Here is a 20603-nt window from a genome sequence, read left to right as displayed (position 1 = left end):
CTTAGTTACCCAAATGAATACAAGAATTGGCTCAAGCTCCAGAACAATTATTGCTGCTTTTCTCTTTAAGGTCATTCAGTGTTGCAGAATTGCTGAATTCCTGTTACGAAGTTGGAGAAGAGAACAACTTGCATCCCAGAGCTCCATCTCCTTGAGTCAAAGTGACCACAAGTATCAAATACATTTCCTTCTGGTGGGATGGAAACACCCTGCAGGGTTTGTTACCAAAAAAAATATGGGAAATGGTGAAGGAAGAGAGCGTTCCTTGAGGTGACCCTATATGTATACATACTGAGTGGTCAAATGGCTCAGAGCCTCAGCTACACAGCAGGCAATCAAAATCATTTGACTGGTGTTGCTGTGAGAGCTCGCTTTGCAGAATCCTGGCCACAAGCTGCCTTTGGGGGAGTGAGTTTCTTTAAAGGACATTTTAAGGCTATGCCTATCAACGTCTACGAACGTCCACGTGGCCAAAACGTGGCCTAAACGAAGACCTGCAAAATCACATGCTAAGGAGATATGAAATATTTCACCTGTCTCTTCCTCCAGTTTGGGAGTGTGACCCCTGTTCAAGGTTTATCTAAGGAATCACTGGTGAGACACTCCATCCATCCAATCCAAAGCACGTCCTTCTTCCAACCCATTGCTCAGACGGGCAAAACGTGATGCACCTGATTTGAGGTTTGACACCGCATATATTATTCTTGCTTTACTCTGGAGCAGGGGGAAAGGGAGAGAGAACGAGCAAGCACGCAACCACAGCATGTCTTATCTCACATTATAAAGTATGACAGATGTGGTTCTGTAATACATTTTGCAATTCAGAATAACAGACGGTCAAGGGAAAGGTTTTGAGATGAGATAGTAATAAAATCATTTTGCATTCCTAAATCAATGCGTGTACTGGTTCTAAATAACATTTTTTAAGAGTGATCTTCACTCCAACAGCACAGTGTGCCATTACTTGAGTAACTCAACACGCGAGATCAGACTTGGGTCAGGCACTGAGCACTAAGCCACAATGATGCCAACATCTCTAGAAAACAACGTCATCTTTAGTCCAGCTAAAACACAGAGAGCTTGGATACTTCTAGAACTGAAATCTCACTGTTGGCCAGCAAGACACAAAAATCCTTTTCCAACACTCTTGGCCACTGCTGACCTATAGCAGCCTGGAGACACCTACAGAACTGCTGACTTATGCTCCTGTGGACAATCACTGCAGATTTTGACTTGTTTGTGAGTTCAGGGTGAGTGCTATGTACTGAACATCTTGTTTGCAGTGAAATACCTACGTGGCAGAAAAACATAGAGGTGCATACAAAATCTTGCCCAACTGCTGCCAGTCCATGCGCTGCACTTTGGGAATTATGGTTTCAGGCCCCAAATAACAAGGCAGCCCTACCTTACGGCCTGTCCTACTGGAAGGATGCAAAGCTTTCAGGGGCTGGCTCACCCAAATGGCAGCTGTTCCTCCACATCCTGGGGCATCAGCACAGAAGTTCAGAAGTGGAACACCCAGCCACGTTCAGTCTCAGGGCAGCGGGAGACACAGCTGTGCAAGAGATGAGGACCCAGCAGTTAGGCAGAAATTCATTTCCCATTCACAGAAGTTGCAGCTTTGATCACCACCACCGTGACACTTATGAGGACGAAGCCTGGAGCATTTGCTGGAGCATTACCAGCTGCTGATGACAGCACTGTTTCAGTTTAGTTTTACCCAGCCCACATTCAGTAACAAAGCCCAAGCCCTAACGACAACATTGAGTTTGAAGTCCCCAGTGCACATCCACCTACAGGCATTCAAGTGAAGCATAAAATCAGCATAAAAAGGCATAAATTGGAAACAGGTCGCTCTTCATCCACAGTGGGGTTTTGTTCTAGCACAGCCTTGCTATATTTTCCATCAATTCCAAGAAAACACGGGCAGAGTGCACACAGGCGTGTCAAGAAAAGGAGAAATGACAAAAGAAAGGAAGAAGTCCACCTCTGAGAAATCACTGATTAAAATTGTTCCCAAGTTCCCATTCCCTCCACAGCCTGCAAAAGTCCAAGTTGGGTGGATAAAGTATCAGCCACGTGCCTGACTTACAGCACTGGGACTGAGGTTTGGGCAGCACTTCAAGACTTTCCCCTAGGAGCCTATCCAAACCCTCTTTGCTTCTGATGTGGAATAATTTGGAAGTGTTTTTAGGCTGCTGTCTGGGATAACACAAGGGCTATTGTAAACACATATGCAGCCAGTCAGCGTCAAGCCCACACAAATCTGGTACACACATAAATAACTAGTGAGCATTGTAAATAATTAATTGCATTTAAAGAGAAGAAGCGACCAATTTGCTGAGTAGGTCTTAAGAAGGGCAGAGTTTGTTACTTTTTTTCTTTTTTAATGGCAAGGGTTATGTATCACCTGATTTTAGTAAGTGGAAGGTACTTAAATGCAGTGCACTGCTTTTGTAGGTAGCCACAAGGGAAGCTATAGCCAGACCTTTTCACCATTCAGGCACAGCCACGCTAGGAGATAGAGAGGCCCTTCCTAGGATTCCCAAGTAGAACTTCTGTCTCTGGTATGTCTCATTGCATTCCTTCCATACCCTTCATTATTTCTTCAGAATTCCTCAGTAACTTCTAGTACTGACCTCAGGTGAATTGGACTGGGAGTTAAAGCAAACAGCAGCCAACCAGTCTGCCACATTCATAGATGCTGAGGTTTTACATCTTGTCCCCCAATGGATTTTGAGCAGAAACCCATTGTATGTTGGCAGGGAGAGTGAGCCTCGGTAGGAAGAAGATGGGAAACGATACAGGAGAAAGATTGCTCTGCAGTAATAAATGCAACTTGATAATTTAATGGAGCTGCACACAGCCACACTGTGACTGCCCCCAAAAAAGAAAAGCCGAAGATCAACCAGAAACACACAGGTGGAGAGAAGGACTTGTGGAGAAACAGGGGAAAAGCACATAGAAAAAGCACCATTAAGGCAATGATCTCCTCGAGATCATTATTCACTTTGAGCTTCTAACCAGAATCATTATGGAGATCGTTTCCAGATTTCAGTGACTCATTTTCACGTGAGAAACTTTAGAACCACAAGGCCTACAAAGTCATTATTATCACTATCTGCAGCAAGATAAGGAATACTCAGACTCAAGGTTTGACATGGCTGAGTATTGTACAAGCATCCTTTGCCAAGCCAAGGTATAGAACTGGTGGGGAGTGCCCAGGATTCGTGACCATTGAAGGGCCGATTATCAAAATAGTCTAAGAATATTCTCAAGGCTGGAATAAACTAAGACATGCACTTTTTAGAGATGCCTGCAATGCTCTGTAATTTTACAGCTTCCAAAAGCTAAGAAAAGCAAGGAGCTGCCAAGATTTCATCACTATTCACGTGTCAAGGCCAAAGAACTGCAAAAAGGTCAGTCTCACAGGTTATGAATATCAGAAAACTACAGCAACACAGTTATAACCAAAATACATGCAATTCCTAAAGCTCTTCTTATGGGTAAGCAGCAGGCAAGAGCTAGAGGAGCTAGAGTGATCATGTAACACACAATTTACAGCACCTACTGGTACCAACATGATACCATGTTAGCAAATGAACACGCCTGGTGCTGCAGAGGTGTTGCAGCATGCAAATAAAGCCTTGCTGCTCACACAGGTCATTTAACATCCATGTCTAACTTCTGTCACCTAGAAAACACCTAGAGATGCCTGCCATTCCCAGCAGCCATCCAGCTACTCACAGACAGCTGAGAAGTCACAGACAGCAGACAGAAATGGATGCTGTTTCAGTCCATTTTCTTGTAACGACCTTGCTATTTGATTTCAGCTCCATCCTCCTCTACTTCCATGTTTCTGATGGTGGGTGCACTGATGTGACCTCAGGCACATTGCTTAGCAGAGCATTCACCCGCTTTGCTCCAACCATAAGTTAAAGCCAAGTGCCCACAGACAGCAGTCAGCTCTAGTTGTCACCCACCAGCAGCCCTCTTTTCTCACCTTGCAGTAAGGGAGCCTTGGGTGTCTCCATAAGAAGAGATGCCAAGTTTCCATGTGGCCAAAGAAGGTTAGACTTGTAGTTCTGTATTTTATTTTATTTTTTTCTGATGTGATTTTGCAACAGTCCTCCAGTATTACAGCATATTTTCAGCAGGAAATTTCAGCCTGTATCAATCACTGCATATCCAAGTTGGGAAATTCCCTGTCAGCTCCAATTAATATCATGATTCCATTAGGAAGGGGTGTGGTGAACAGACTTCAGTTTAGACAAAAGCAGATGTGCCTCAACAACATACACTGCTAGGGCAGATCCTATTCTCTGAAATACACAGAAATTCCCCCTGTGCAATTCCAGCTTAACTCACACTCTGGATGCCAGGACATCAGGCCATCTGTGGATTGCAAGTCCTCACCCCATGGCCAGTTCTTTATGCAGCACAAAATGGAAGAAATTCTACAAAGAGGAATTCATTTAAAAGTCTGAGCTTGAAGAGTTTGGGGAAAAAAAAAAGTCTGCCCAGGGGAAAAGCATCTGGCTTGTTAGCAGGACGGAAAGCACGGTACAAATTCTTCCAACTGCCATCACATATTTTTCAGTGCAAGTCAGTGCAAAGTGAAGTAAGTTTCCCAGGAAGCAAGAGGCCAGAGCTCCAGTCAAAAGCATTTTAGCAAGGTATCATCAGAAATCCATGTTCTCAACACACCAGAGGCGCATTCCTTCTCCCTGGCACGCAGAAAAGAGTAAATTGGATAAAGCCAGCTTGACTTGTATTTGGGCCAGGATTTCAAGTGCTGGATCAACAATAATTAAGAGTTACACGATAAACATCACCATTTTGAGCAGGCCAGAACAGAGTATTCAGCAACATCTACATGAAGGCACTTGACTGTTCAGCCAGGCATTTTTCCCCGTGTTGTGCTGGCAGTGCAGGCTGTTCCAAAAGCTGGCATATCTCCATGATCATCAGCAGCTAAAAATCCAAGCATTTCTGGGCTCGTCATCAGAATATCTGAGAGTTTTCAAAACAGCCAAAAAATTTCAGAAGTATGTAATAGTTTGGTTTGCTTTGGTTGTTGAGAGCCCAACGCTGGAAATCTGCGCCTTGGACAGTCCTTGTAGGGAGAATAGGATGGGTTATACTCTCCCAAGGGAATGCCCAAGCCAAGAAGCAGCACCTTTCTAAAGCCAAGGGAGAGGGAAGATCCCCAGGATGATGAGCAGGGAGTACTGCAAGCAACAGTCATACCAGGGGTTTCAACACAAGATCTTACAGGGGGAAAGTAAAGGTATCCTGCAGCTCCATGGCCAAAGGATAGAACCACAGCTGGCCTTTACAAAAAGGTCTCAACCCATGATTTTATACAGGGAAAGCTGACGAGTTGAACAGACACATGAACACGCTTGATTTCTCCATCCTGATCAACCTCAGTCTTTAAACAAACTCCAGAGACAGAATTGTAAGCTACCCTGAAGACTCCGGGATCAAGCAGGTTGAAAAGAGGTACTCACAGCATCAGGAGGGAGTTGAGCAAGGAGGCCTGGGTGGTTTCCAGTTTGGGACTTTAGACCTTCATTTCCATCTCAGCCACATCTCCAACACTCAGCCCCTTTGATGCAGCACTTTTCAGCCTCTGACCTGCAGACCCTGGTGAGCTACGAATTACAGACAGGTCTCTGAAATGTGGGGAAAAAAAAGAAGAAACAAAACACTCTTTTCAGAGGGTTTAAATTCACTGTATGGGAGTCAGCAAGAAAATGCCTACTGCTACAAGTAATAAAGCCACACGTAACACTTGCCTCCATTCCTGCTTTCCTCCTAGAGCTCGCACACATCTGGCAGAAGCAAAAAGCAAGGAACATACTGCACTAAATAAGATGCCTTTGACCTGAGTCACCGAGTGGGACGCAGAGGAAAAACATTCGTTTGGAGACAAGGTGAAAGGCGTTACGCCAAAGAATTTTGCAACGGACAAAACAAGGCAAATACAAAACTCACGCCCATCGTGAAGCTGCCTGCCTCAAAGCAACCCCACAAATCACAACTGCACATGACAGCTCTGTTATCTCTCAACATCCCTATAACCTACAGAGCCGAGACACACTGGGATCCCCTGGAAGAAAATTCAGGGCTCAGCGGTGAGAATAAATCATGACTTAATGCAGTTATACTTAAACATCTCCAGCAAAGTGGTTGATGGCATTACAGCGCATCTCACACCCATTAACTGTGGGATATGCAAGTATCAGAGGCTTGGAAATGTAATCAGGGTGCATCCCTAATTGCTGCAACCAGATTCAACAATCAGCCCAGACTGGAAGGTTGAGAATTAGACTTGTGTTCGTTGCAGAATGGCATTTCTACCTACGGCTTTCGAGGCTGTCACTCCATACTGAGCTCAGTGATAGATTACAGTCACAACTAAGCACTACAGGCTAGTTTCTGAGGACAAAATCTGAGAGAGAGGAAAAATACAGCCACTGCACCTCAATCACAGCGCGCAGACACTCCACAAAGAGGAGAGTTCATCAAGCCAAAACAGCAAAAAAGCAAAGATTGTACAAGGGGTGAAGTGGAGCACGTTAGCAACTGAGTGGAAGCAAAGGGCATCGCCTTTTTCCTTTCATAAGCACGATGCTTGCTCAGAGGCAAGCAGAAGGAAGACAAAGGGAATAAAGGAGAGAAAGTTCTGATAAAGGTAAACTTATTCCAACGTTATGAAAGGCATTTTTATTTCAGATTGAAGCAGCTTCTGAGTTTGCTTCAGTTTTTATTGGGGGAAAAAAAAAAAATAATAAAGTGGGATAGTGTCAAAAAAAGTTCAGGGCAAATGAAAGTTAATGGATCAAAAGCATTTTCATCTTTCCTCCCAAGAGTTCCCCAAAAGCCTTCAGTAGGGTCAGCTGAAATTGCTTTCTGATTATTTTTTTTTAGTGAGTCCAGACCAATCAACAAATGCTTCAACCATCTTTAACTTTTCTTTAACCCACATTTCTCCCCTTGCAAAGCTATCTTCAGGCAGCTATCTTTACTAACTGCTGTATTACCGTGTGCAGCAGCTCAGCAGACTTTAAATCTTCAGTATTAAGGTTTGTCAGACGCTGTCTGCTTTTGTCAGATGTTAATCTCATCCCTTTGAATCTGGCAGAACAAGCCCTGCTGCCCACAGGTTTACACAGGGATGCATCACGTTGTCCTTCAGCAGGGAACTCCAGCTCACCGGAGTGCATAATCAATGCCATGTGAAGGTCTGTTCTTTGACAGAGCCCTCCATTGCAGGAGTTTTGCTTTTAATTCATGCAAACAACGAAGTCCTAACTGTTCTAACTGTGATATTTGGTGCTTTTTCCAAAGCTGCAGCTCAGAGAGGCTAACATGAGCATCCAAGCAGTCGCCCGTGCTTCTGAGCCTCGTGTTTGGGAAAGGACATCTCAACGACCCCCAAAGCACAAATGGGTTAAACAGACTTCTATGAAGAATCACACAGGTATCTCTGAGCTTATGTTGGAATGAGAGGAATCTGCTGGGTGGGGGCTGTGGTGCCTGTCCCAGGGCTATTTACTCCAATTCTTTTAAAGGCTAAAACCACGCTGCTTTCAGCCAAAGTTTTGTTTCATGTGGCTTTTCACCACCCGAGACACGAAGCGAACAACATCTATCATTCACACAAAGGAGTTAATTGCCTTTCTTCCCCACTCATTTTTGTCTTCTGCCTCTAGACAAGGGTATTCTTCCCCCATGCTAATTATTAATAGATGGAAGAAAGTTCACCTTGAGGTTGAGAGTTTTATAGAAAAATTAATTACAGGGCCCAACTTTACAATTACCGGTTAAGACACACATTATCAGCCACAAGACCCCTCAGGCTTTACCTGGCCCTGAAAAAAAGTTTGCAATGTGATGTGAGATTACTTGGAAGCTGAACTCCAGAGGAAGCACCAGAGCACAGGCAGGGCCACCAACAGCCTCCATAATGATGAACCATGGCTGGGAGGCATCAACAGGTCAGAAGAAGAAAGGAATAATAGGGCAGATACACCATCCTGTACTTGCCAAAATTTAAAAGAATGGAAGCTTAAGATCTTAAAGTAATGAGGCCACTGCACCAACAGTGTGACATTCAGCATCTGCTGAGGGTGCTCAGTAGCAGTAAATCTATTGAACAGGCTGAGAAGTAGTGAGTGGAAGACGATGCTCAATCAACGCAGTGAGGAAGCTCCCATTACACAAAACTTGTAAAAATCTTGATGTGCAAACTGTGTGCAGGTTCTCACATCAGCCTTTGGAGTCAGCAGTATGGAGCAGCTTAAGAAGATCAAGACCACTTGCATATTTAGACCTGCAAACACTTACATACACACTCTGGTATTTGCTGAATTGGTGCCTCATGCACTCCATTCCATAAATCCCCTTCCATTTCAGGCTCATGTGATGGAAAATGCTCTGTGAGCAACACAAATTACTGGCTGAAGTCAGAGGGAAAAGTATGGCAGAAAGTCACAGTCTGGAGAACACGAAAGACTCCTGGTTTATAAAACAAAACATTTAACAACCAGCAGAAGTCACGTTGGCATTACACAGCCAGGACTGCATACACTGCTGCGTGTGGACTTCATCCCTACTCTGGGAGCTCCACTGAGACAACTTCAACAGTGGTACACTCCAATAACGAATTGGATTCCTCTGAAGGAGGTGATGTTCAGACACCCCTTACCTGTGCACACGCATTTGTGGCTGTGCTTCCACTTCCAGCTTGGCTTTCTGTACATCCCTCAGTCACCACGCTCTCAATACACCTGAAACAGAGGGACATAGTTATTCTGTAAGTTCACACAGCACATGACACAGCTGCAGTCTGCTCCTTACAGCAATCTCGGGGATACATTTAACTCAGAAAGCAATTTAAAGCCAACATCTTGCCTAAAAAGCTGATACAGAAGGACACACAGCACGGCTCATAACCTGGTAATAATAATTCTACCACACGTCCGAGGTGCTCAGAGCACTTAGGAACATACCTCTCGGTTTCAAGAGGAGCCATGCATTGAGCACAAGCCAAACCAAAGTATTTCTCAACACACCCAGGGCTTTGCTAGCTAGTGTGCTAATCAACTTGGAAAAATTACCAGAAAATAATCAAGTGTCATATCAGCAACCTATGCAAATGGCAATTCCCCATCACATCTAGTCCTGAGCCATTTTTACAGTTCTTATCAAGAGGACTTTTTTGCTGCGAATATATCCTTTAAAAGTATCTTTAAAGCAAACCTATGAGATATGTGAGGAGAAGGGGAAAAAAAAAGTGACTGTCACAGGGAAACAAAGCAAGAAAAGAAGAGGAAGCAGGGAGTTGTGCATCACCATTGGTGGGCACTTGAATAGGAGCCCTGTGCTTGACACCGCTGACTTGGAACAAAACTGAAGTCAAACAGCTATTTGTCAAGGGATACAAATGCACACAAGTGGTGAGAACCTGGCCCTTCTGTAAAAATGTGTCAGGGACTTTTCTGTAGGGCTGCGCCGAGCTCCGTGATGGATTGTTGTACTCTGAGGACAGCATTGTGAGCAGCAATAATAAGGCATCTGGTCAATGCTCTTTCTGAAAGAATATTTTGGCTCGACAGGAATCACGTGAGTGGTTCCATGTACAATGCACAGCCTCACTGCCACGGATCAGAGGGCTGGGTCCATCCATCCATCCACTTTCAGCTCCACCAGGCCAGTTCCAGGATGTGCAGCATCACTTTCATATCTTCTGGACACCTAATGAAAGCAATAATACCACATTAGCTCCTGCAGCCTCGATACCCCACTGAAAGCCCCCTTGTTGGTCTTAACCATTCTTCTTGCATTGCCACAGAACTGTGAGCAGGAAGAGGAGGCAGGCACCACTGCTACTCACAGGCCATAACAACCCCTTTGGTTAACTCAGAACTGCTTTGCTGGGCAAGGCAAGGAGCTGCTTTAACGTGGGACCATAGTGCACAACATCTCCTCAACCAAAGTGTCATTCAGCCAGGGAGGAGGGAAGGATGAGCTTCATGAAGATTTCATCAAGCTGCCAGGGTAAATCTGCCCCTTGGCTGCAGGTAAACTACCAATAGCTCCTTGGAAGACATCCCACACCTACACACTGACAGTGAGAACAGAAACGAAGAGAGGAAGACATGGGACAAGCACACAGTGCTGGGTTGAGCAACATAAGATTTCCTTAACCCGTGCCCCTGAAACCAGATGGCAAGCCAAAGTTTTCTCTGACAAGCAATAGAATCAGAACTGACGCGACTGGAAAAAACAAGCTCAATTCCTGTTGGCAGGATATTAATTTAGAAATCTCTGGTGTCACTGCCCTGATTCACAATGAATTTGAAACCAAACTTTCCTAGTGCCAGATGACACAGAGATTTGACAGAGAAGGTAATTGGAGGAAATGGCTGTGTAATCTAGCTATTGTGCTGGCGAAACCCAGCTCTCCTAAAGAACAAGGTTCACTTTGTGGCATGGCTGATTCGTTGTCCTTTATTTGTCCCCAGTGCCTCTTGACTTCCCTCTGCTTGGCAGGGACGGTGGCACAGTTCCTTCTAAACAGTGTCAAAGGGTGGGCAAACCTGACCTTGAGCAGAGTTCTGGCCAAAGCTACCAGCCCTTGTAATCACATCCTGAGTGACATACTGCACACATCCCTGAAAGAGGAGAGCTCCTACCAAGGGAGCTCCTCACCAGCCAGATGCCCTAGATCCTAATCATTGGGTCATCCATTAGGTCCTAACTGTTGGGCTATCCATGAGGTCCTAATTGTTGGGTCACCCATTCTTCTTCTTCTAGAAAAGAGAATAAAGACACAGGCTGCACTCTGGGAAAAAGAAACAAAAATCAGCTTGCACTGAGAGACAAAAGAGATTGCTGTGGCTCTGCAAGGAAAGAGGAAAAAGGAAAAGGGGGGGATCAGAGTGAAGAAATTCCAAAATGCATTCTGTGCAAAATTCAACAGCATTTGCCTAGAAATGTCCACAAACACATGTACTGACCCACAAGACTCAGCATTTTTCCACTGTTGTAATAATAACCATTTTATTGACCTGTGTGTCCATGGTACTCCACTAATCACTTTGTTTTTCTAACTGTCACTATCTAGACTGGACGGTGAGCTGCTCTGGGTGAATGTCAAATCTACTCTGTACCTTTGAGATCTGATAACTCAGCTGCTGGAGCACCATGAAACTCTATACCTCTTAGCTGTGCACATCGAATCGATGGCAAGTCCCCTTTGGGAGCCCTGCTAAAATGTGCTCTTGCCCTTCAGAAGGCTCCTCTCTATTTCAATAAACAATCTGGAGAACGGAGTGTAACAGCACTCTAACCTACCCTCATACCTGAACACATCTTTTTTTGCTCCATTCACCAATTACATGAGCACCATATGGATATAAAGCATATGAATGCCAGTGAATGCATATGAAGCCAGTGATTTCGTGGAGGAGGAGTGAAGGAGCTCAATTATTTTTTCCTCATCTGCTAGCAAAAAAATATTAGGATAGTAAACAGAGCTAGCAATCACATAGGAATGCCCGGGAGAGCCCTTGCCTGCTGGTATGCAGATCTCTCATCTGGAATTCATTTATTCCTGTTCTCTATTCATACTATTAAGCTACAGCAGTGACCGGGCAAGAACATATTCAAAAGAGACCTGAAGTTATTGAGGAGTCCAGTGTCACCTCTGAAAATAAAGAACCTGAAGCAGCAGACTGGTATTTCACCATTTTCAACAGCATCACCTGACAATTCAGCATTACTTCATAGAGATGGCTCCCATCATTCCGGAAGGGCAGGATACTTCCACCTCCTTTCCACAAATTCTGTTAGCAAAAGTAGAAAGCATCTCTGTTAGACCGCAAGTTAAAAAGGCCCAAATTCATCCTTAGGCCAAACCAAGATGAGCCACATCCAGGTCCCAGTGGAGGCACGAGTTGGATTCAATGGGTCCTTTCCAACTTGGGGCAATCTGTGATCCTACTGATCTGTCAGACCTCGCAGCTTCAATTGTGGTGCATCCTGGGTGCCCTTAAATTGGATGAAAGAATGCACAGGAAAATGGTGTATTTGCCTGCTGGGTCTTACTCTGCATCCCATTTCACTTCTAATTCCCCTGAAAGCAGAGGATCATCCACATCTTGTTTAATTACATTCAGTAATTTAAACTGCCGCAGAAAACCCGCTTTGCCTATAATCATTTAGAGGTCTATAGAAATCCCTTAGCCTGGTGGAAAATGTAGATGTGTAATTAGTATATTCCCCTTAACTGCAGCCTCATTTCTCTGTGCAACAACACGTGTGCAGGTATGCGCAGCAGTCCACTTGGCTTACCCTGCATGTGGTTCCTGGGGGGTCTGAAAGGCAGAAGTTCTTGGGGGTGTGAGCAGAAGGTGCAGCAGGAAATCAGATGCCCCTGGGATCCCTGCACCTCTCTCCACCACAGCCTCCTACAGACAGCTCCAGGGCTCAGCTTACACCCAGCAGTGCTCCAGGAGGGGACCACACGTACTAAGGATGGAGAAAAAAAAGCACACGTAAAGATCCTGGAAGTCTCAGGGCAAGTAAATTACTGTTAATTGTGAGATATTTGATTGCAAGAAGCACCAGATGGCCAGCCATATGTTTTTGATTGTAAAATTAAACAAGATTAACCCAAACAGGATTTCCTCAGCATTCTTCTCTGACTGGCTCACAAATACATCTTTAACACCTATGCTACAGATATGGCACAGTCAGAAGCTCTTCCTGCCTCTCCCTAATCTGCCTGGGCTAAATACTCAGCCAAGCAATACCCTGCACTTAAAGATTTCCAAGAAGCAAGATATGCTTTTTGCAGGCATGGCCAAACCGCTCTCTACTCCAAGATAGAAGAATTCTGAGGCAAAACCCTGCAGATATCAGCTCAGTGAGTTGCAGGTCTAGCAAGTTTGTATGTCTCAGCTACCAAACCCATAGAGTCAGCTGCCTCTTGTGCTCTCCCTGGAAGATGGACTTTAGCCAGAAAGGCCTTTCCAAGCCCACCCAGCTACCATACGCACACACGCGTTATCGTATGGGATCTCACAGCTGAGCCCCTGTCTCTTTGCAAGCTTTTCTCATGCAGATTATGCACTTCATCGTTTGTTTGGAGCAAATCAGTTGTGAACTGAACATAAAGGGTGTTCCAGGGGAGATCTCCCATTCCCCAGCACAAATCCCCAGGACACCGCGCGTCCAGAAACTATCAATAACACTCTGCTCACACCCTCCTATCTTATCATATGCAGGCAGACAACATGTTTGGAGAGTTTAATTGCCCATCAGCCAACAGACAACGGGCCAGGGCTCTAGATCATGTAAACATGATTTTTTTTTTCTTTTAACTTTGACTATCTCCACTTTCAGGGTTTCTCTGGAGGGCAAAATGCCTTTCTTTGTCTTTCTTTCGGCAGAAGAGCCAGCCCATTGCACGCCAGGCAGTCCTTCTCCCTTAATGCTGCTGCTACTGAAGATGGAAGAGCTGGGGCAACACTGGAGAGAAGGACAGCAGTTCCATAGGAAACAAGAACAGAGCCATGGAGAATGGAGATTTGGCCCATTTAAGCAAGCACCCAGCTGTAAAATGCGGTGGGTGATTCCAGCTTTCCACTTGCAAGGTGGTGTGGCTGAGTCCTCAGAGGATCTGGAGGACACATCCCGTGGCTGTTGCTCCCTCAGCATCCCCTCTGGACACAGAAGGGAGTGCAGCTGGGTTGTGCCTGGCCACCCGCCTGCATCCTGGAGACAAGTGCAGAGAAGGGCTGCACACATCGAGTCTCCTGAGTGCATGTAAAACTTCAATTCAGCCCTGCTTACTGCTGAGCAAGCTCATGGTTTACATCTGACTCAATCCTGGTCACACACAGCAGATCACATGCCCAGAAATGCAGTTTGACTCCCAGCTCAGCCATCTCTGTCCTTGCACTTGACTGATTCGTGGTCATTTCACACACATAGTGCAGGATCCCTGCAGTTTGGGATGGAGTCTCTAATAAACAACAGTGTGAACCCTCCTCCACGATGCCAAGCAAAATGAACCCAAAAAAACAAGTTGCTGACAGAGCAAAGTATCCCGCTTGCAAATGCAGAACAGTCTGGCTTAGCAGTGAGGTGATAACAAGAGGCACCAAGGCAGAGACAGGTTGTCCACCCCTTCCCAGACTGCAAATTATAGAATCACAGAATGGGTTGGGTTGGAAGGAACTTTAAAAATCATCTAGTTCCAAACCCCAGACCCAGGCTGGAGGTGGCCCAGAGGCCCATTCTCTGCTGCACTTTGATGCTTTCCATCCCACTGGAAGCTACCTAAAGAATATCCAGTTCCTCCAAGGACAAGCCATCTATCTGTCTCAGACCAAAGCCCTTGGAGCTGCACAAAGGACAGCTCTGCTCTGTAATCCTGGGTATGAGGGAGATCTTAGTAAAGTGAAACATGACCTACAGGTGCATTCAGCTGACAAACTCTAGCAGGTCTTCCCCAAGCACTCCAGATTATTTTGGTCAGGTTTGGAGAGATACACAGAAACCACAGCACCAATGCACAGACCCTTACCTCCTCTCCCGCCCCCTCCTCCAGCACCACCTAATTTCAAAGCAGCTGCTCCAAAGTATGCTGCACTTTTCCCCCCCACACCTTTTCCACAGGAGAGAGCCAGGCTTGATTTAAGGCAGACAAATTTGTCTGATTTTCCACTGTCTTATTCTTAGAAATGCCTGGGTCACTCCAAGCTGATATTTCCCTTGAAAACCTGACTCCAAGGCAGACACCTCAGGTGGAAAACTCCAGTCCCAAAAGGCAAAGCCTGACAAAGATGTATGCAATTGGAAAGAGTATCCTGCCATAAGAACGGAGCAGGGAATTACCATATAAGCACCGGATATGACATAGTTATAAAGCAGAGCTTAAAAAGCCAGTTTTTAAACGAAGAGAACATATGCTTTGAGAAAAGCCCCATGAAAAATGTTTCTTTTGCCAAAAGAGTAAAAGGAAACCCATTTTAGTTGAAAAATCCAGCTTTTAAAGGCAGTCCCAAGTCGACGAGGTATAAAAATGAATTCAGAGCTCTTCTGCTACTTTTTTGTCTTCCCAGCAGAGCATCCAGTGCTTTCCCTGACAACCACTCCTCCACAGCCAGCTGGGAGATGCTCCAGGAGGTGGAAGCACAAATAAAAATAGAATAAAACATATATTTAAAAAAAAAAAAACAACAAACAACAAACAGTAGAAAATTTACAAGCTTTTTAAACATGATTTATCCACGTTGGGTACTTCTCTATCTAACCAGATGCTTCCAAATGTCTGGCAATAGAGAAAAAGCCGTAATTTTACCCCTGTGATATACAACTTACCCATATTAGACTTGCAGAGAAACAATCCCAGCTGTTGCAGCCAGGGATGGGGATGGGAAGGGGGCTGTATTTGACCCCAGTTCCCATGAGCTGCCTGAGAAAGGCACCTCCAGAGATGCTCCGTAGCAGGAGAAGAGGCAGTCGTGCCTTTGTAGGCAGCTGGCTGATGGAGGATGGATGGGCAGAGCCCATCCAACGTTGATCATCTGCACACAAGGGGCCTGCAGAGAGAGGCAGGTTACAGTTGAACTCAACCAGATCACAGGTTGCTGCCAAACCCAGGCAGCATCTCAGCATTGGACAGCGCGGCGCATGTCTTTTATCAGCTAGTTCTATGCAATGCACAGATAAAGATGGGAAAACCAGGGCTGGGAAACAAACTGGGAAAAAAGAAAGACAGGCTGTTAGCCTGAAGAATGGCTTGTCTGTTTTGTCTGAAATCTAAGGGCTAATCTAACAAGAGAGATTGCTTCCTACAAACCTCGCCTCACTTCTGGGAGCACTGCAGGCAGCAAGATCATCAGTGCATGGGGAGGGAACACACATAGCTCTTGTTCCATCAGCACTACAGCCTGAAAACGGCTCTTACAGAGCATAATCACTTGTGCATGTTGGTGAAAGGACCGGAGAAATGACCCCTGGCAAGAAGCTTAGCCTGAACAAACAGTGGGGACCAGGAATTCAGTCCTCTGGGAAAGCAACCACTGCTGCAGGTTGTAAGGTCTGTCCTCATCCAGCCTCCTTTCTCTGAGAACAGGGGTAGGTTCTTCCACGCCGCTTTCCTCTGCGGTTAAGGGTCAGCTGCAGCAGTGCTGGGCTGAGACCTCTGTCTGATCCAGCTCAAGGGCAGCGACTCGTCGGCACAAACCAGACCGCAGAGCAAGCCTGGGAAACGCCAACTGAACAACAAATGGAAAAAGCCAGAGAGCAGCCATGCTCTGAAGAGGGAAGGCAGGATGCTGTTGGGATTTCAGGCTGCTGGTCCAGGTGGGGCTTTGCCTGCGGCACCACTGATAGGACCCGAGTCCTCCCCAGCCAGTGCAAAGCAGAGATAAGGCCCTGGGACTCAGCGTGGAGCAAGGCAAGAATCAGCCCAGAGTTTCTATGGGGCAGGAGACAACAGAAGGCGCAATCAAACCAAACCCAGATGGGTTTCATTTACCCCAAGAAATATAGTGCTGGTATCCAAACAGGTGCCTCAACTATAGAGGCAGTAAAGGGCAGACAAACCCCTTCCCTGTAAATCACCTGGCCTAGACAAATCCAGCAGCTTTAACCACTAGCAACAGCTACACAGACTCCAGGAGAGCCTTTGCCTGAGCAGCCTTTCCTTATGCACGTTGCAGGCAGCTCCAAATCGCTTCTTGCCTTCAGCAGGAAACAGCCTTGCCTGCCCCAAACCCCTCCAAGCACCAACACAAAACACAGTCAAAAAGCCACTGGTCCCAAAAAGCAGTACATGTACTGAAGCACCTGCCCATGCAAGTAAATTCCACTCACTTCCACTGAATTACCTGGGCCAGGCTCTGCAGCCACATGAACGTATATAACCCACTCATGTCGATGGGCACCATGCAATTTATACCTGTAGGTGCTCTTAACCCTTATAAAAACAGCATCCAGGGTTGGACCTTGTTTGAAGGGCAAGTTTTCAAAAATACCCCAGTAAAGCACAAGACTTCTGTAAGTCAGCAGAGAGTGCACTTACAGTTTCAGAGGAGTCACAGAGCTGAACCTGTCTCAGGGTCTGGTTTTTGTTCTTTATTAATCACTTTCATGGGCCTTTGCACTTTTGGATTCCAGCCTGACTGGAAGCAGCAGATGCTGGAAACCTCACAAAGCTTTCCAAGTGTGAAACCCCTCCCTGGAGGGGTGTAATGCACTTCAGGTTTGCATCTCAATTTTCAGGGGCTGAGCCAAGCAGTCACCTCTCAGGCATCCAGAATGTTTGCTGGTAGGAAAGCTTACAGCCTTCAATACAGGTTTTCATCCCAAAGCACCTTTTTCCAAAGCAGGACTGAGAGACCTGGTGCGAAGAGGTGATGGCAGATCCATGGTGCTGGAAGGCAGAAGGAGAGCAGCTTATCACTGGGGCTGCTGATGCTTTTCTTACTGAACACTCCCCTCTCTTCCTTACCCAGGGATCTCCTAGCTTCCACCACCCTATAATTTGACTGTACAAACAATGCTTGGCACTCACCTCCACCAAAAGACTCAACAGTCAGGTGAGAGTTAGAAAGCTTCAAGTATTGCCAAAACGAAACGTGGCTCAGACACGCAGAGCAAGCCTGCCTCTTGGCCAAGAGAGCTGGGGCATGCATGGGGAAAAGCCTCCCTCTCTCTTTTTGCTGTTTTATTCTCCAGACTTACAATGAGGGCCGTTCTCTCCCGGAAGAAGGAATCCTCGGCACTCCAACTTTGTAGTAATTCACTGCCAAAGAAGGTAAAGATGCTCCTCCGCCAGCCAGCTTTCCACTACACCACCACATTGGGCCCATGATGAACCAGCCAAGCTGAACCAAGAGGAAGCAGTGGCCGGGAATCCTCGAGTGCCTGCAGAATCAGTGTTTCCAACTGACTGCCTCCCTCGCTCCTTCGAATCCGTCAACCAAGAACGCTGCATTCACCAGTCCAGACAGGACGGGAAATGAGAAGAGAGATTTTCTTTCCATCACCACTCTCTTTATAAAAGCATCACCTCCGCCCCTCGCCAAAGCAATGGGGTAACCTTGAAATCGAAGCCAGCCACTGAAACAAGTTGGCTGGGTTAGAGAAAAGAACTCAGGACCACATCCTACAGGGCTCAGCACCCTCTGCACGGCACAGGATTCCCATACCTTTCATCTTGAATGGAAAACCAAGGCCTATGGCCAGGCCACAGAGGAATTATGGGCTGCTTAGAGAAGTCCCACCCAAAGTTCAGGTAGCAGATGTTTTTGATAGGGAGGCAAAAACGAGTAGGGTAACCTCCAGAAGAGGTTTATTTCTTTGTCACGTATAATCTGGAGCGAGTGAATCCCCTTTCTCCCCATCGTTACCCAGGACAGTGAGAGGCAAAGACATACAACCCAAGTGCTCCATACTAAGAACATCCAAGCGTCATGGGGCCATTGGACAAAGTCCCAGATCAATGTGGAAGCAATGGGAAGAGATCCCCACAAGCTGCTGCAATGGGAGCTGCAACCCCGAGACACGGAGAGATCCAGGCTGATGCACAATGCCTGCACTTTGGCTCACTGTGTAAGCCAGATTCCCCACTGCAGAACACATAAATGTGCCTGTAGGTGGCCTAAAAACACTGACTTATTAAAAAGAAAGAGGAGGGGAGGGGGAATGAATGCAAAGTCTGTCAGCCTTTCACCAAATTGGATTTGTGTGTGTGTGTGTGTGTGTGTGTGTGTGTGTGTGTGTGTGTGTTGTCGGAGCTCGTTTTGCAAAGATTTACATTTTTGTGTGTGTTGTCATGTGCTTTTCATGCATTTTGAGACCTCAGAGTTTAGAAATTCAAAACACCTGTCAGTCACATCAATCCCTCTGGACAAAACAGAGCTGCCACTTGGATGGGTAAAAAAATAAAAACAAACAAAAAGCACTTTTCTGTCAAGCTGTGACTTGGTCACCCTACTCAAAGAGACGAAAACAATGTTCAGAGAAAGAAAAAAGAAAGATTTGAGTTTTCATACTCGGCGGTGGAACTAAATTGATTAAGGGCATTTCCTAGGTAGGTTCGAAATCTTCTGCAACAATTTTTGAAAAGAAAAAGGAAAGTGCCCTTCTAAAAAAGGGAAAAGCCACCACTGCAAAAACATTAAATCTGCCTGGGTAACTCAGAATATATGTTGGCAAGGCAACATATCACAGCTTGAACAGTAAACCTGCTATGTCAGGGGCTCTGCAACATATGAAAGGGACTTGGGCTTCAATATATCATGCTGAATTTACTTCTTTTCAGCCTTTCATGGCAAAGCATTTGATGTCTATCCTTTCACTGTTGCAGTCGATAGGGTAACCTTCCTTAAGAGTTTCCTGACCTTTGCTGTTGTCAGTATTGTTCTGTTACAATGTAATTTAACTCTTTTTCTTTAGTCTGGAAATGGTACTGTACGGATAGTAAACATGATAGGGTTTGGGTTTGTTTTTTTCCCCTCTAACCTAGAGGAGAGAGGTAAAAGCATCCATCATCAGAGCTGGCTTGAAACCAGCCGATGTCAAGAGGCGGTCGACACACAGCAGCCCGGATCCTCTGCTGATGAGGACCCACTGAGCAGCACAGATTTCACACTTCTCATTTGCGTTGTGCCCCCTGGCATCAGCACAGGATCTGGGTGGTTTCCCAGCACTCTGTTTTGCGAAAACTTTTGGATGCTTGCCCTCAAGGGTTGAAGCCTAGTGCCATGATTCGGCTGCATTCTGACTGAGCTGTAAGAGGGAGAGCATCAGGATGTGCCTGCAGTGAGCTGTTTCTCTATGCTGCTGCCATAAGGACAGATGTACTTGTGCATGGAACTCTGCAGCAGACCAGCTTCTGTTGGGCTCGTGATCTCAGTTGGAAAGAGAACAGCTTACCGTGGAGGAGGCAGGCTCAAAATGAGCATTTATCCCCAACTTCTGGCTGTTATCACACTCTGCCCATCAGGGAAAAGGCCCTGGGAAGCAGCGGAACTTAAAAACAAAGGTATCAAGGCAGGGACAGAAGCTCAGATGTTTATCCACAGTACCAAGAGGCTTCCCTAGGTTCACAGCATTACAAGGATGCTGGCACCTCTTTGGTGCTATGAGGTCAGAACACTTCCAGGACTGAGGCCTTCAGATAACACCTTGCACTCCCATAACCCTTGGAAAACAGAGATTGAAACCAACTAAAGAACAAAACAAAGGGATCTGTTTTCAAAGAACTACCAAAACAGAAGGGGATCGATTTTTCCTCACGATTACGGCGTTTGAAAGGCCAGGTTGCTTTGGGGATACAGCTGGATTATCCATTGCAGGATCTTTATGAGCCTGCTTTCAATCATATTACGGTCCTGTAATGGATATACTTTTGCAAAAGCAATTTCACGTTGCTTTTATCTGTTTCGTTGCCATTATTACGTCTTTGTGTTATTGCTGTACATGGGTATTACACTGCATTAGTGCTGCAGAGGCACACACATGCACACACACACACACACACACACACACACACACACACACACACACAC

At 45.8% G+C, this 20603-nt stretch overlaps 1 long non-coding RNA gene across 1 annotated transcript in view; it reads right to left on the bottom strand.

Moving 5' to 3' along the window:
• LOC122162093 overlaps positions 1-20603 on the bottom strand; it is a 75247-nt gene that overhangs the window by 52976 nt on the left and 1668 nt on the right. The window contains exons 3-8 of the long non-coding RNA XR_006169422.1: positions 12367-12543; positions 11778-11858; positions 9476-9765; positions 8717-8798; positions 5514-5678; positions 1457-1555 (exon numbers count right to left, since the gene is read on the bottom strand). This is a non-coding gene — a long non-coding RNA (uncharacterized LOC122162093). The remainder of the gene's footprint in view (positions 1-1456; positions 1556-5513; positions 5679-8716; positions 8799-9475; positions 9766-11777; positions 11859-12366; positions 12544-20603) is intronic.

This window comes from Centrocercus urophasianus, unplaced genomic scaffold (genome assembly GCF_019232065.1).
Source record: "Centrocercus urophasianus isolate 14NV4802_14NV808 unplaced genomic scaffold, USGS_Curo_1.0 seq_20, whole genome shotgun sequence".
Lineage (NCBI taxonomy): Eukaryota > Metazoa > Chordata > Aves > Galliformes > Phasianidae > Centrocercus > Centrocercus urophasianus.
Note: the sequence above shows the minus strand (reverse complement) of the source record. Positions and strands in the feature narration are given on the sequence as shown.